This window comes from Rousettus aegyptiacus, unplaced genomic scaffold, assembly GCF_014176215.1.
Source record: "Rousettus aegyptiacus isolate mRouAeg1 unplaced genomic scaffold, mRouAeg1.p scaffold_m13_p_15, whole genome shotgun sequence".
NCBI lineage: Eukaryota > Metazoa > Chordata > Mammalia > Chiroptera > Pteropodidae > Rousettus > Rousettus aegyptiacus.
In genome coordinates, this window is record NW_023416290.1 from 29,947,063 (window position 1) to 29,959,571 (window position 12,509).

A 12,509-nucleotide genomic window follows, 5' to 3' on the forward strand; every position below is an offset into this window, starting at 1 on the left:
TGTGGTTTTAATTTTTTGTCTTGCCTATTAATGGACTCTCACAAGAGTGATTGACTTACTCCTGATAATATATGAAAAGCCAGTCCTCAGGTACATATAATGAGAATGCCGTGCAAGAATGTTCATATCTCTGGCTCTTTAATTTGTAGCCAACTTTGCTGTGTGGCTCTGTACCTATATGAATAAGTTTAGTTCATGGCTCTTCATGTGATTCAGTAGGCACAGCATAAGCACTAGGTGTGCTACTCCATTGGGCATGACTCAGGCCTTGTTAAAAGGATTATCCTCTGGACTCTCCCAAGAATATAGTGAGGGGGTTGGTGATCAGGTCTTATATGACAACCTCACTGTGACGTTCCAGTCTCTCCAAGCCTATAGTATACCAAGGAAGTTCAGACATTTTATCTTCATAATCCCTCATTCAATTCTAATATTTGAGCTAGTTTGTAAACCCAGAGTTCCAAAAAAAAAGGGTAATCCTCATTCTCTTTAGGAAGGACTCTGCTACACTGCCAAAATGTATTCTATTAATTATTCTAGCTTTTCTCTAAAGGGTCTGCCTTTATCCAGTAGACAAGGTGACTGTGCATTGGGGAAAGAGAAGTAATATTTTGGAGGGGCGACTGGACACTTGCTTTAAACTGACACATTTCTGGAGACCCTAAATTCTACTGTGGCCTATCAGTCACAATGGAGGTTTTTGGAGATCAGGTGAACAATGGAAAGTTGATTGGGTATATTTCACACTTGAACTACTGGGTCCTTGAATCTACCCTGATTCTACCATGATTATTTACTCAGCTTTTGATGTATAATTGGAATAGACACACTTAGCAATCAATATATCCCCACATCTGACTGTGTAGTGAGGAAAGTCTGATAGTAAAGTTCAAGTGGAAGCTACTAGAACTGCTTTTACCTGCAAAAATAGTAAATCAAAATCAGTACTGTATTCTTTAAACAATTTCAGAGGTTAGTGCCATCATCAAGTAATTGAAAGATAGAGGGATGGTGATTTGTACCACATCCTCATGCAGTTTGCGTATATGTCCTGTTCTAAGTAGCTTCTTAAATTCTCATCTGTGTACAGAGGTGGACCTTGGGAATGATAGTGGACTGCTATAAACATAATCAGGTGGTGACTACAATCGCAGATGGTGTTCCAGATATGGTTGTATTTTTAGAGCAAATCAACACATACCCTGGTAATTTATCTGCAGCTATTAATCTGCTTAACACTTCCCCTCTTCCCTCCTATATCTGTCAGTAAAGACCATTGTAAGCAGTTTGTTTTCAGCTGGCAAAGCCAGCAATATATCTTTAGTTTCTTACCTTAGGGCTTATCAATTCTCTAGTCATATGTCCACAGGTACCTCAATTATCTATTTTATATGACATGGTGCTGATCCATTACAATGATGATATTCTGCTGCTTGGACATGGTGAGCAGAAAGTAAAAATTACTCTAGATATATTGTAAAGAGACGTGTATGCCATGAAGTGCAAAATAGATACTACAAAAATTCAAATGTCTGCCATATTGGTGACATTTCTAAGACTTCAGTAGTCTGGAGCACGTTGAGTTATCCCTTCCATGGTGAAAGAGAAGTTGCTATATCCAGCTTCTCCTACCACTAAGAAAGAGACACAATACCTGGTGAACCTTTTTCCAAAGGCAACATAGAATCTATTTAAGTACTACTCCAACCCACTTACCACATAACCTCAAAGCTGCCTGTTTTGAGTAGACCTCAGAATAAGAGAAGACTTTAGAACAGGACCAAGCTGTTATGAAAACTGCTTTGCCATTTGAGCTATAGGAGCCAACAAATATGGTGATATGTGAAGAGGGATGCCATGTAGGGCCTTTGGTGGGCCTCTGTAGAAGAACTACAGTTCATGTTCTAGATTTTGGAGCAACTATGTTATCCTGTGAAGATAACTACTCTCTTTTTCAGAAAAAGTTTTGGCTTACTTCTGGGCATTAGTAAAAACTGAAGTTGACCATGGGCTATCATGTTTCCATGCAACCTGAGGTACCCATCATGAACTGGTGCCTATCACAGCTCCTGCATTAGATATAAAGAAAATTTCTCACATAATCATAAGTCAAATACTTGTAACAAATTCATGTATATATTTCTTCTAGTGGTTCTACTTTTTTATTGTACCATGACTGTTACATAACTATACTCCAAGAACAAGCCATAATAACTTGGGGACTGTGACCCAGCTCTGTCAAAGGTAGAGATGATGTCAAGTTCAGATTCCCCTGTAAATTGACAAGGAAATCACTGATGTGGCACCGTTTTATAATATTTGATAGTTCTCCTTCTTCCCTAAATTCTGTCCCATTGGGCTTGTAAGAATTTTCCTAAGGAATTATTTGCATCCTTATTGACTGAAATACTTAAGTACTTAGAAGAGGCAGCCCAGTTTGTAAGTTAACTGTAAGTGCAGATTAGTTTTCTATATTAGGGTGACAGCTGCTGCTTTAACATTATGTCATAATGCTAAAAGGTTCAAGGTCACGTGTATATGTGTGTATACACATATATAATATATCAATACATATGTTTGTATATATTATATACATTTATATATATATAATATCTAGGTTATGGAACTATAAAATCTTTTTCCTCCTTTGATTTTCTCCATAAAGAAACATTATTTTATAATCAGAGAGGACTTACATTAAAAAGAAAAAATGTTACTTTCTCTTTGACTGAAACAGAAAGTGGGTCTCTAGGTCATGGTCATTGCAGACCATTTTGTTTGATGAGGGACAATATGTTAAATAGAATATGGAGAATTTTCTATGCTTCATCAGGATAACAATGGTAGAAGGCTGACAGAAGTTATTTCACTGGGAAGGTAACAGTTAGTTGAGAGAGAGGTAAGAGAAACAGTACTGTTTAGTAATTAATCACCCAGATTCTGGTGCCAGCCTACTTCTTATCCCAACTCCACCCCTTATTTTTTGTGTGGCTGGCAAATAATTTAATTTTTTTCTGCCTCAATTGTCTTATCTGTGAAATGAGGACAATAACTAGTTACCTCCAAGGGTCATTTAAGGATTCAATGAGTTATTATATGTTCTTGTTCAATAATGAGAGCTATTATCATTATTGTTTTCAAGTTTGGCCTTGAGCTTGTTCTGAGCTAGCAATGGCAGTCCTGTGCGCTAGGAGAAGATGTTAAGACACAGCCCCTCCATAGCCCTCTTTTAACTTGTTATGACTGTGGCATGTAGGGAGCATCTAGGCAATCTAAACTTAAACTCTGTAATTTTTTTTTCTCTTAAAGTCAGCATAAGCCTTTTCATTGTTCTCATGGAACAAAATGGGACCATTGCTGATTTTTATCACTGTTGTTACTGTTAATAACTTTTGTAACCAGAGTTGTAGATGTGAAAAACAAAGAAATTACCAACCAAGGGACTAAACACTAAAACTAACCCACTAATAAAAGATCACAATGTGACTTTTCTTTCCATTCTTTTCTTTTCCATGTTTTAAAATGTTAACTTAAAATGTCATATTTTTAAATTAAATTTTGTATTTTGAAGAATGCTAAATAAGACTAGTTTCTGTTAGATTTAACACTATAATTTCTCTGGTTTAGTATGAGACTAAGAATATAAATTACATGAGGACCATGACCTTACCTATCTTCTATATTGCTCTGTCCCTAATTCTTCAAAGACAGTACCTGATCAATACATGATCTGTTAATAAACTTTAAAATGGAAAAACATAATTAGTTTTGCTTTTTATTTGTTTATTTATGAAAGAAATTGCTAAAACAATCCCATTAACAATTACATCAAAAACAATAAAATACCTAGGAATAAATTTAAACAAGGAGGTTAAAACTATAAGACATTAATGAGAGAAATTGAAAAAGACACAAATAGCTGGAAGGATATTCTGTGCTTATAGCTTGAGAGAATTAATGCTGTTTAAATGTCCATACTACCCAAAGTAATCTACAGATTCAGTGCAATCTTTATCAAAATTTTAATGGCATTTTTCATAGAAATAGACCAAACTTTTCTAAAGTTTGTGTGGAAGCACAAAAATCCCAAATGGCCAAAGCAATCCTGAGAAAGAATAACAAAACTGGAGGCATCACACTTCCTGATTTCAAACCATAATACAAAGCTATAGTACTAAACAACAGTATGGCATTTGCATAAAAACAGCCTCATAAACTAATGAAACAGAGTATATAGTCCAGAAATAAACTCACATATATATGGTCAATTAATCTATAACAAAGTTGCCAAGAATATACAATGAGGAAAGGGAAAGTCTCTTCAAGAAATGGTGTTGAAAAAACTGGACAGCCACATGCAAAATAATGGAATCAGATACCACACACACAAATAAACTAAAAATGGATTTAATACATAATTTTCAGATCTGAAATTATGAAACTCCTAAAGAAAACATAAGGGTAAGCTCCTTGACATCAGTTTTGGTGACAACTTTTTGAATTTGTCAACAAAAGCAAAAATAAACAAGTGGGACTGTATCAAACTAAAAAAACTTCTGCAAAGCAAAGTAAACTATCAACAAAATTAAAAGGTAATGTACTTAATGAAAGAAAATATTTGCATTTCATATATCTTACAAGGGGTTTATATCTAAAGTATATAAGGAGCTCATACAATTCAATAGCAAAAAAATTATTTGATTTAAAAATGGGCAGAGAAACTGAATAGACATTTTCAAAGAAGACATACAAGTGGCCAACAGGTGCATTAACAGCTGCTCAACAGTACTAATCATAGGGGATATGTATGTGAAAATCACAAGATACCACCTCATACCCATTAGAATGGCTATCATCAAAAGGACGAGTGATAACAAGTGTTGACAATGAAGTAGAGAAAATGGAATCCTTGTGTTTTGTTGGTGGGAATGTACAGTCACTATGGAAAAAAGTATGGTGGTTCCTCAAAAAACTAAAAATAGAACTACTATATAATCCAGAAATTGCAATTCTGGGTATTTATCTGAAGGAAACAAAAATCACTATTTTAATAAGTTATCTGCACTCTCATGTTCATCGCAGCATTAATTTCAATAGCAATCTAAGTCTGCATTGTTAGATGGCACAAACAATGGAATATTATTAATACTGCCATTTGTGACAACATGGATGAACTTTGAGAGCATTATTCTAAGTGAAATAAATCAGGCAGATAAAACTAAACACTGCGCAATTTCATGTATTTATGAAATCTAAAAAGAAAACTGAGCTCATAGATGCAGAGAAATAAGTGAGACAGATAAAGATAGATTTATGATTTTATCTATATATAGAAAGTATTGAACAAAATAACCGAACAAACAGTATGAAAACAGACACATAGATACAGAGAATAAACTGATGATTGATAGTTGGGTGGTGGGGTGGGGACTGGGTGAAACTGGTAAAGGGATTAAGAAGTATACATTGGTAGTTATAAAATAGTCCAGGAGATGTAAAGTATAGCATAAGGAATATAGTCAGTTATATTATAATAACTATATAGTGCCAGTTGAGTACTAGACTAATTGGGAGGATCATTTTGTAATTATATAAAAGTCTAACCACTATGCTGTACAACCAAACTAATGTAAATTAGTATGGAGTGTCAACTCTAATTGAAAACAAAAATTCCCACTTTACATTTTATCATACATTATTGTAATAACCATAATCAAAATAACCATTCCGTTTTGCTATTTATTTTGCTTTTTTATTTTTGTTGCCATGCTAAACATTACTTCTTTAGGACTTATTTACCTTTAACTGAGAGTTTGTACCTTTTGACCACTTTCTTTCATTTCACTCACTCCCACCGCCCAGTTAGTGACCTTGAGCATCTTTTTCTATGTCTGTTGGCCATCTGTATTTCCTCTGTGGATTGTTTGTTATTTTCGGTTGTTGAGTTTTATGAGTTCTTTGTGTATTTTGGATATTAACCTCTTATCACATGTATCATAAGCAAATATCTTCTCCCATTCAGTCAGTTATCTTTTCTTTTTGTTGGTGGTTTCCTTTGTGGTGCAAAAACTTTTTTTCATGTAGTCACATTTGTTTATTTTTTCTTTTGTTTCCCTTGCTTGAGGAGATATATCCAAAAAGAAATTGCTATTAGTAATATCAGAGAGTTTACTGCCTATCTTTTCTTCTAAAAGTTTTATGGATTCGGGTCTAATATTTAAGTCTTTAATCTATTTTGAGTCTATTCCTATATACAGTGTAAAAAGGTGGTCCAATTGCTTTTTTTTTTTTGCATGTATCTGTCCAATTTTCTCAACACTATTTATTGAAGAGGATGTCTTTATCCCATCATATATTAAGTGAGCATATAGGCATGGAATTATTTCTGGGCTCTCCATTCTGTTCCATTGATCAATGTATCTGTTTATGCCAGTATCATGCTGTTTTGATTACTGTAGCCTTGTAGTATAGTTTGATATGAGGTAGTGTGATACCTTCAATTTCATTCTTTCCCAGGACTGCTTTAGCTATTCTTCTGGGTGTTTTATGGTTCCACATAAATTTTAGGATTATTTGTTCAAGCTTTCTGAAAAATGTCATTGGTATTTTGATATGGATTGCATTGAATCTATAGATTGCTTTGGGTAGTATGGCCATTTTAATGATGTTGATTATTCCTATCCATGAGCATAATATAATGCTTCCATTTATTTGTATGTCTTCAAGTTCTTTTTTCAATAACATAATTTTCTGAAAACGAGTCTTATACCTTCTTGATTAATTTGATTTCCAAGTATTTTATAGTTTTTGATGCAATTGTAAATGGGATTGTTAATTTCTCTTTCTGAAAGTTCATCATTGGTATATAAAAATGCCACGGACTTCTGAATATTTATTTTATAACCTAAAACTTTACTGAATTCATTGATCAGCTCTAACAGTTTTTTGGTGGAATCTTTAGGGTTCTCTATGTATAATATTATGTCATTGTCAGATAACGAGAGTTTTACTTCTTCCCCCTTCCAGTTCAGATGCATTTTTTTCTCTTTCTTGTCTTATTGCTATGGCTAAGGCTTCCAAAACAATGTTGAAGAGGAGTGATGAAAGTGAACATTCTTGTCTTATTCTTGATCTTAAGGGAAACATTTTTAGCCTTTCTCCATTGAGTATGATATTAGCTGAAGGTTTGTCATATATGGCCTTTATTATGTTGAGGTATGTTCCCTCTATTCCCACTTTGCTGAGTTTTTATCATAAACGGATGCTGGATTTTGTCAAATGCTTTGTCTGCATCTATTGATATGATCATATGGTTTTTATCTTTCAATTTGTTAATGTGATGTATGACATTAATTGATTTGCCAATATTGTACCAACCTTGTATCCCAGGAATAAATCCAACTTGATCATGATATATAATATTTTTAATATATTGCTGAATTTGGTCTGTTAATGTTTTGCTAAGGATTTTTGCCTCAAAGTTTATAAGAGACATTGATTATAGTTTTCTTTATTTGCAATGTCTTTGATTTTGGAATCAATGTAATAGTGGCCTCATAAAAGGAGTCAGGGAGCTTTCCCTCTTCTTGAATTTTTCTGAGAAGAATAGGTATTAATTCCTCTTTGAATGTTTGGTAAAATTCACTTATGAAGCCATCTGGTCTAGGACTTGTTTTTTGGAAAGTTTTTGAATACTAATTCGATTTCATTGGTGATAATCAGTTGGCTCAGATAATCTGTTTCTTTTTGACTCAGTCTTGGGAGATCGTGTTTCTAGGAATGTGTCCATTTCTTCCAGCTCATCGAATTTTTTGACATGTAATTTCTTGTAGTAATTTCTTATGATCCTTTCTATTTCTGTGGAGTCCATAGTTATTACTTCTCTTCATTTCTGATTTTATTTATTTGAGTCTACTCTCTTTTTTCCTTGATAAGCCTGGCTAAGGGTCTGTCAATTTTGTTTATCTTTTCAGAGAACTAGCGGTTGGCTTCATTAGATCTATTTCTTTTATTTCTGCGCCAATCTTTATTATTTCCTTCCTTCTATTTACTTTTGGCTTTGGTTGCTGTTCTTTTTCTAGTTTTTTTTTAATTGTAAGGTTAGATTGTTTATTTGAGCTTTTTCTTGTTTCTTGAGGTAGGTCTGCATTGCTATGAATTTCCCTCTTAGGACTGCTTTCACTGTGTTCCATAGATTTTGAGTTGTGTTTTCATTCTCATTTCTCTCTAGTATCTTTTGACTTCTTTGATCTCATGAATAACCCATTCATTGTGTAGTAGCATGTTATTTAGCCGACATGTGTTTGTGTATTTTCCAGTTTTTTTCTTGCAGTTGATTTCTAGTTTCATATCACTGTGATCAGAGAAGATGATTGATATGATTTCAGCTTTCTTAAATTTATCGAGACTTGTTTTGAGTCCTAACATGTGGTCTATCCTTAAAAAGTATTTCATGCAGACTTGAGAAAAATGTACATTTTGGTGCTTTGTGGCAAAACGCTTTGAAAATATTTATTAAATCCATGTTTTAGTGTTTCTTTTAGAACCATTGTTTCTCTGCTGGTTTTTTGCTTGAAGATCTGTCCTTTGTTCTCCATGGGGTGTTAAAGTCTCCTACTATGAATGTATTACTGTTGGTCTCTCTTTTTATGTCAGTCAATAATTGCTTTATGTATGTAGATGCTCTTATGTTGGGTGCATATATGTTTATTAGCATTATGTTCCCTTGATTTATCAATCCCTTTATCCGTATGTAATGTCCTTCTTTGTCTTTTATTGTAACCTTTATTTTAAAGTCTATTTTATCTGATATAAGTATTGCTACCCTAGCCTTTTTTTTGGTCTCCATTTACATGAAATATCATTTTCCATCCCTTTACTTTCAGTCTGTGAGTGTCATTTGACCTGAAGTGGGTCTCTTGTAGACAGCATAGGCATGAGTCTTGTTTTCTTATCCATTCAGCTACCCTGTATCTTTTGATTGGAGCATTTAATTTGTTTTCATTAAAGTGATTACCAATAGGTACATAGTTACTGCCATTTTATTATTTGTGTTATTTCTACATTCTTTTATTCCGTCTCTTTTTATAGAAGTCCCTTTAAATTTCTTGAAATACTGGACATTAGTGATGAATTCCTTAAGCTTTTCCCAGGCTGGGAAACTCTTTATCTTGCTTCCCTTTTAATCAAAAACCTTACTAGATAGAGTATTTGTAGATTCTTGATTTTCACAACTTTGAATATTTCTTGCCAGTCCCTTCTGGCCTGCAAAATTTCCATTGAAAACTCAGCAGACATTCTTAAGGTGGTACCCTTGTCAGTAATTAGCTGTCTTTCTCTTACTGCTTTTAAGATTCTCACTTTGTCTTTGACCTTTAGCATTTTAATTATGATGTGTCTTGGTGTGAGTCTGTTTAACTTCCTCTTGTCTGAGACTCTTTGTGCTTCCCGAACTTGTATGTCTAATTCTTTTGCCAGGTTATGCCGGAGCCTGCCAGCAGAGATCGAACAGCACCTAAAAGAGGGGAGTAAAGCCTCAGAAAAAAGAAGACAGGAAAGCGCTTCGGGAGGTCATACAGTCAATGCTGCAGCCTCGAGTTTATTTAGCACAGCCTTTATATAAGTTTTTGGATACAATAGCAAAGCACAGTGTACAATGCCATAGGAATGCTGGCATTTACATAAGTTCCTAAATATTCTTCCCTCAGGGTACAAACATTCTTCTTTTCTGGACTGTAAAACATTCCACTGTCTTAAAAGGATTTCTTTAGGAGGCAAACCTCCCCTCCAGGGTCAGTAATGTTTAACTCCTCACCCTGCTTCCTAGAACCATTGTTTAAGCAGTCTCAGCAGTTGCTTCATGGCTATCAGCTTTGTGACTTCTTCAGTGTCTCTTAATGGCTCCAGACAAGGTTAGGGAAATTTTCTGTCATTATTTCTTCAAATATATCCTTAATCCCTTGCTCTCTCTCCTATGATCCGGATATTGTTATGCTTAATGTTGTCCCAGAGGTCTCTTCAACTATTCTCATTTTTTAAAAAATCTTTTTCTTTTTGTCATTCTGATTGGGTGTATTCTGCTACCTTGTCTTCCAGTTTGCTGATTCAATCTTCTGTTTTGTCTAATCTACTATTGAATCCTTCTAGTGTATTTTTCATTCCATTATTGTATTCTTCACTTCTGTTGGGTTGGTTCTTTTTTATGGGCTCTATGTCCTTCTTTATGCTTACTATTTCTCTGTTGAAGTTCTTATTGTGTTCATCCATTCTCCCCCTAAGTTCATTGAGAATCTTTATAAGCATTATTTTGAACTTTGTCTCAAATAGAGGTTGCTTGTCTCCATTTCATTTAGCTTATTTTCTGGAGTTTTCTCTTTTGTTTTATTTGTGGCATGTTTATTTGTTTTCTCATTTTATTAGCGTGAGTCCCAGGCCTGGCACATCATAGGTCTGGCTATGATCCAGGCTCGTGCCTAGGAATAGGACACTGGATTTAGATTGTTACATTAGTGTACTAGGGCGCCTGTGCCTAAAATATGTAAGCATAATTCAGCTTATTGTATCACGCATGTGTGGCTGAATGCCACTATTGTACTCCGATATGTGTGGAGCCATGCAGTCCCCTGGGGAGCAGAAGAGGAGCACAAGAAGGGGAGCAGAAGAAGAGCAGAAGTAGAAGCACACTCCCTGCAATAGAACTGCACTCCCTGCATTAGAACTGCACTCCCCACAATAAAGTTGGTGCTTGTGATTTCATTTTCATGTTGGCCTCTTGTGCATTCTTCCAACTGGGTGTCTCCCTGATCCCCTATGCCGGAGGCTCTGGATGTGAACTTTGTATGGGTTGCATGTGATCTTCTGTCACCAAGACTTTATTGTTATTAGTACATCAGTGGATGGTATTAATGCTCAGGCTGACTAATTGTGGGAACTGACTGCACCCACAGGGTAAGTATTGCTGTGTGGAGACTGATCTCACTGAGTGGGATTTGCCCTAGCAGGCTTGTGTACTTGTTGCAACCACCCTTTTTGTGTACTGCTAGTGGGAATAGTCAGGAGTTGCTCTACTGTGGTCTGGCGCCAGACCCCTGTGAAGGACTCCCCAGTAGGCCAAAGTCAGTCGCTGCCTTTGATTGCTCAGGGCTATCAAGTGGGAGCTACAAAGTGATCTGCAGATGGTTGTAGTCTATGCTAGATCTACAAGTAAGTAGAAGAGACAACACTGTAGGCAGCAGGCTGGTTATCCCCTGTCTCTGACCTAGGGCAGTTTAGCAGAGTGACTAGTGCTCCTCCAGGTCTGACACTGCCTATCAGATGCCTATAAGTCTCTGAAACTGGAAAAACTTCTGAGTGATATGTTTGTTGGGTGGCGCAGAGACTCCAGGAGACTTCTGGGTCTATTGAGTAAATTTCCCTGCCACTGCAGTGTCAGTTTACATGCCAACACTGTCTCTGTGGCTCTCTATAAAAGTTCCCAATTGTAACAAGGTCAGTTGCTACGCGCCTCAGGACTGTAGACCTCTAAGATTTGATCAAGAAATACTGAAGCCTGGGCTGGAATTTGTTGCCTGCCATCAGAAGTGTATCCTGAGTTTCAAGAGCAGAGACCTGTTGTTTGCTGTTGAAAAAGCACCCTGTTGAGAAGGGTGAGGCTGGTTTCCCAGCAATGAAATTTCCACTGGCAATTTGTGAGTTGGATGGGGTGGAGTCTCAGCCAGTCACTAGGGTGAAGCCAGCAGATCTCACCAGGCCAGTGCAGATTCAGAATTGGCTGCAAAAGATCAACACATGCAAGATGGCACCCACCTGTGGGCTGCATACAAGAAAAGCGCAATAAAAGGACAAAGGTGATTGTCTCTCAAGTCTTCACCCTGAAGCCGCATAACTCAGTCTTTCCCTGTATGTCTCTGGTGCCTCTCTAGCTGCTGTCCTTCTGCCAGAGCCCAGGGTGAGTGCCTGTGAGTGAGCGAGTTTGTGCATGGGTTGTTTAAGGGATTATCTGGGTTTCTTGCAGCCTTTTATCTCATCTGAATGGTTGAAATCCCCACTGATATTCACAGCCAGATTTTTGAGGGGACTTTTCTTCTCAGCACTGGAAACCTGAGGGGAAGTCCCTGTGCAGGGCTAGGGCACCTTGCTCCTCCAGGGGGACCTCCACAGCCTAGATATCCCTCCCAATGCTCAACCACCACACACAGGTCCAGGCAAGATTATTTTGTGTCTTTGCCCCTCCTATTAGCTTCAATGTGGCCTCTTCTTTATTCTTCATCATAGGAGTTATATTCAGCTAGTCTTTCGGTAGTTTTCCAGCATGATTGTTCTATAATTTAGTTATAATTTTAATATAGTCATAGGAAGAGGCAAGCACAGCATTTACCTACTCTGTGATCTTGACTGGGCCACAATATTGTATATTGTAGCACCTAGACCTGGCTTCACAGTTCTCATCACACTTTCTAGGCAGCGACTATGAAATAAAAACACTTGGCATACAGAAGGATACTTATTTG

At 36.3% G+C, this 12,509-nt stretch overlaps 1 long non-coding RNA gene across 1 annotated transcript in view; it reads left to right on the forward strand.

Moving 5' to 3' along the window:
* The first annotated feature begins 11,742 nt into the window (after nucleotides 1-11,742).
* Nucleotides 11,743-12,509, forward strand: part of LOC107500319 — an 81,637-nt gene continuing 80,870 nt past the window's right edge. Inside the window, exon 1 of the long non-coding RNA XR_001594503.2 lies at nucleotides 11,743-11,846. This is a non-coding gene — a long non-coding RNA (uncharacterized LOC107500319). The remainder of the gene's footprint in view (nucleotides 11,847-12,509) is intronic.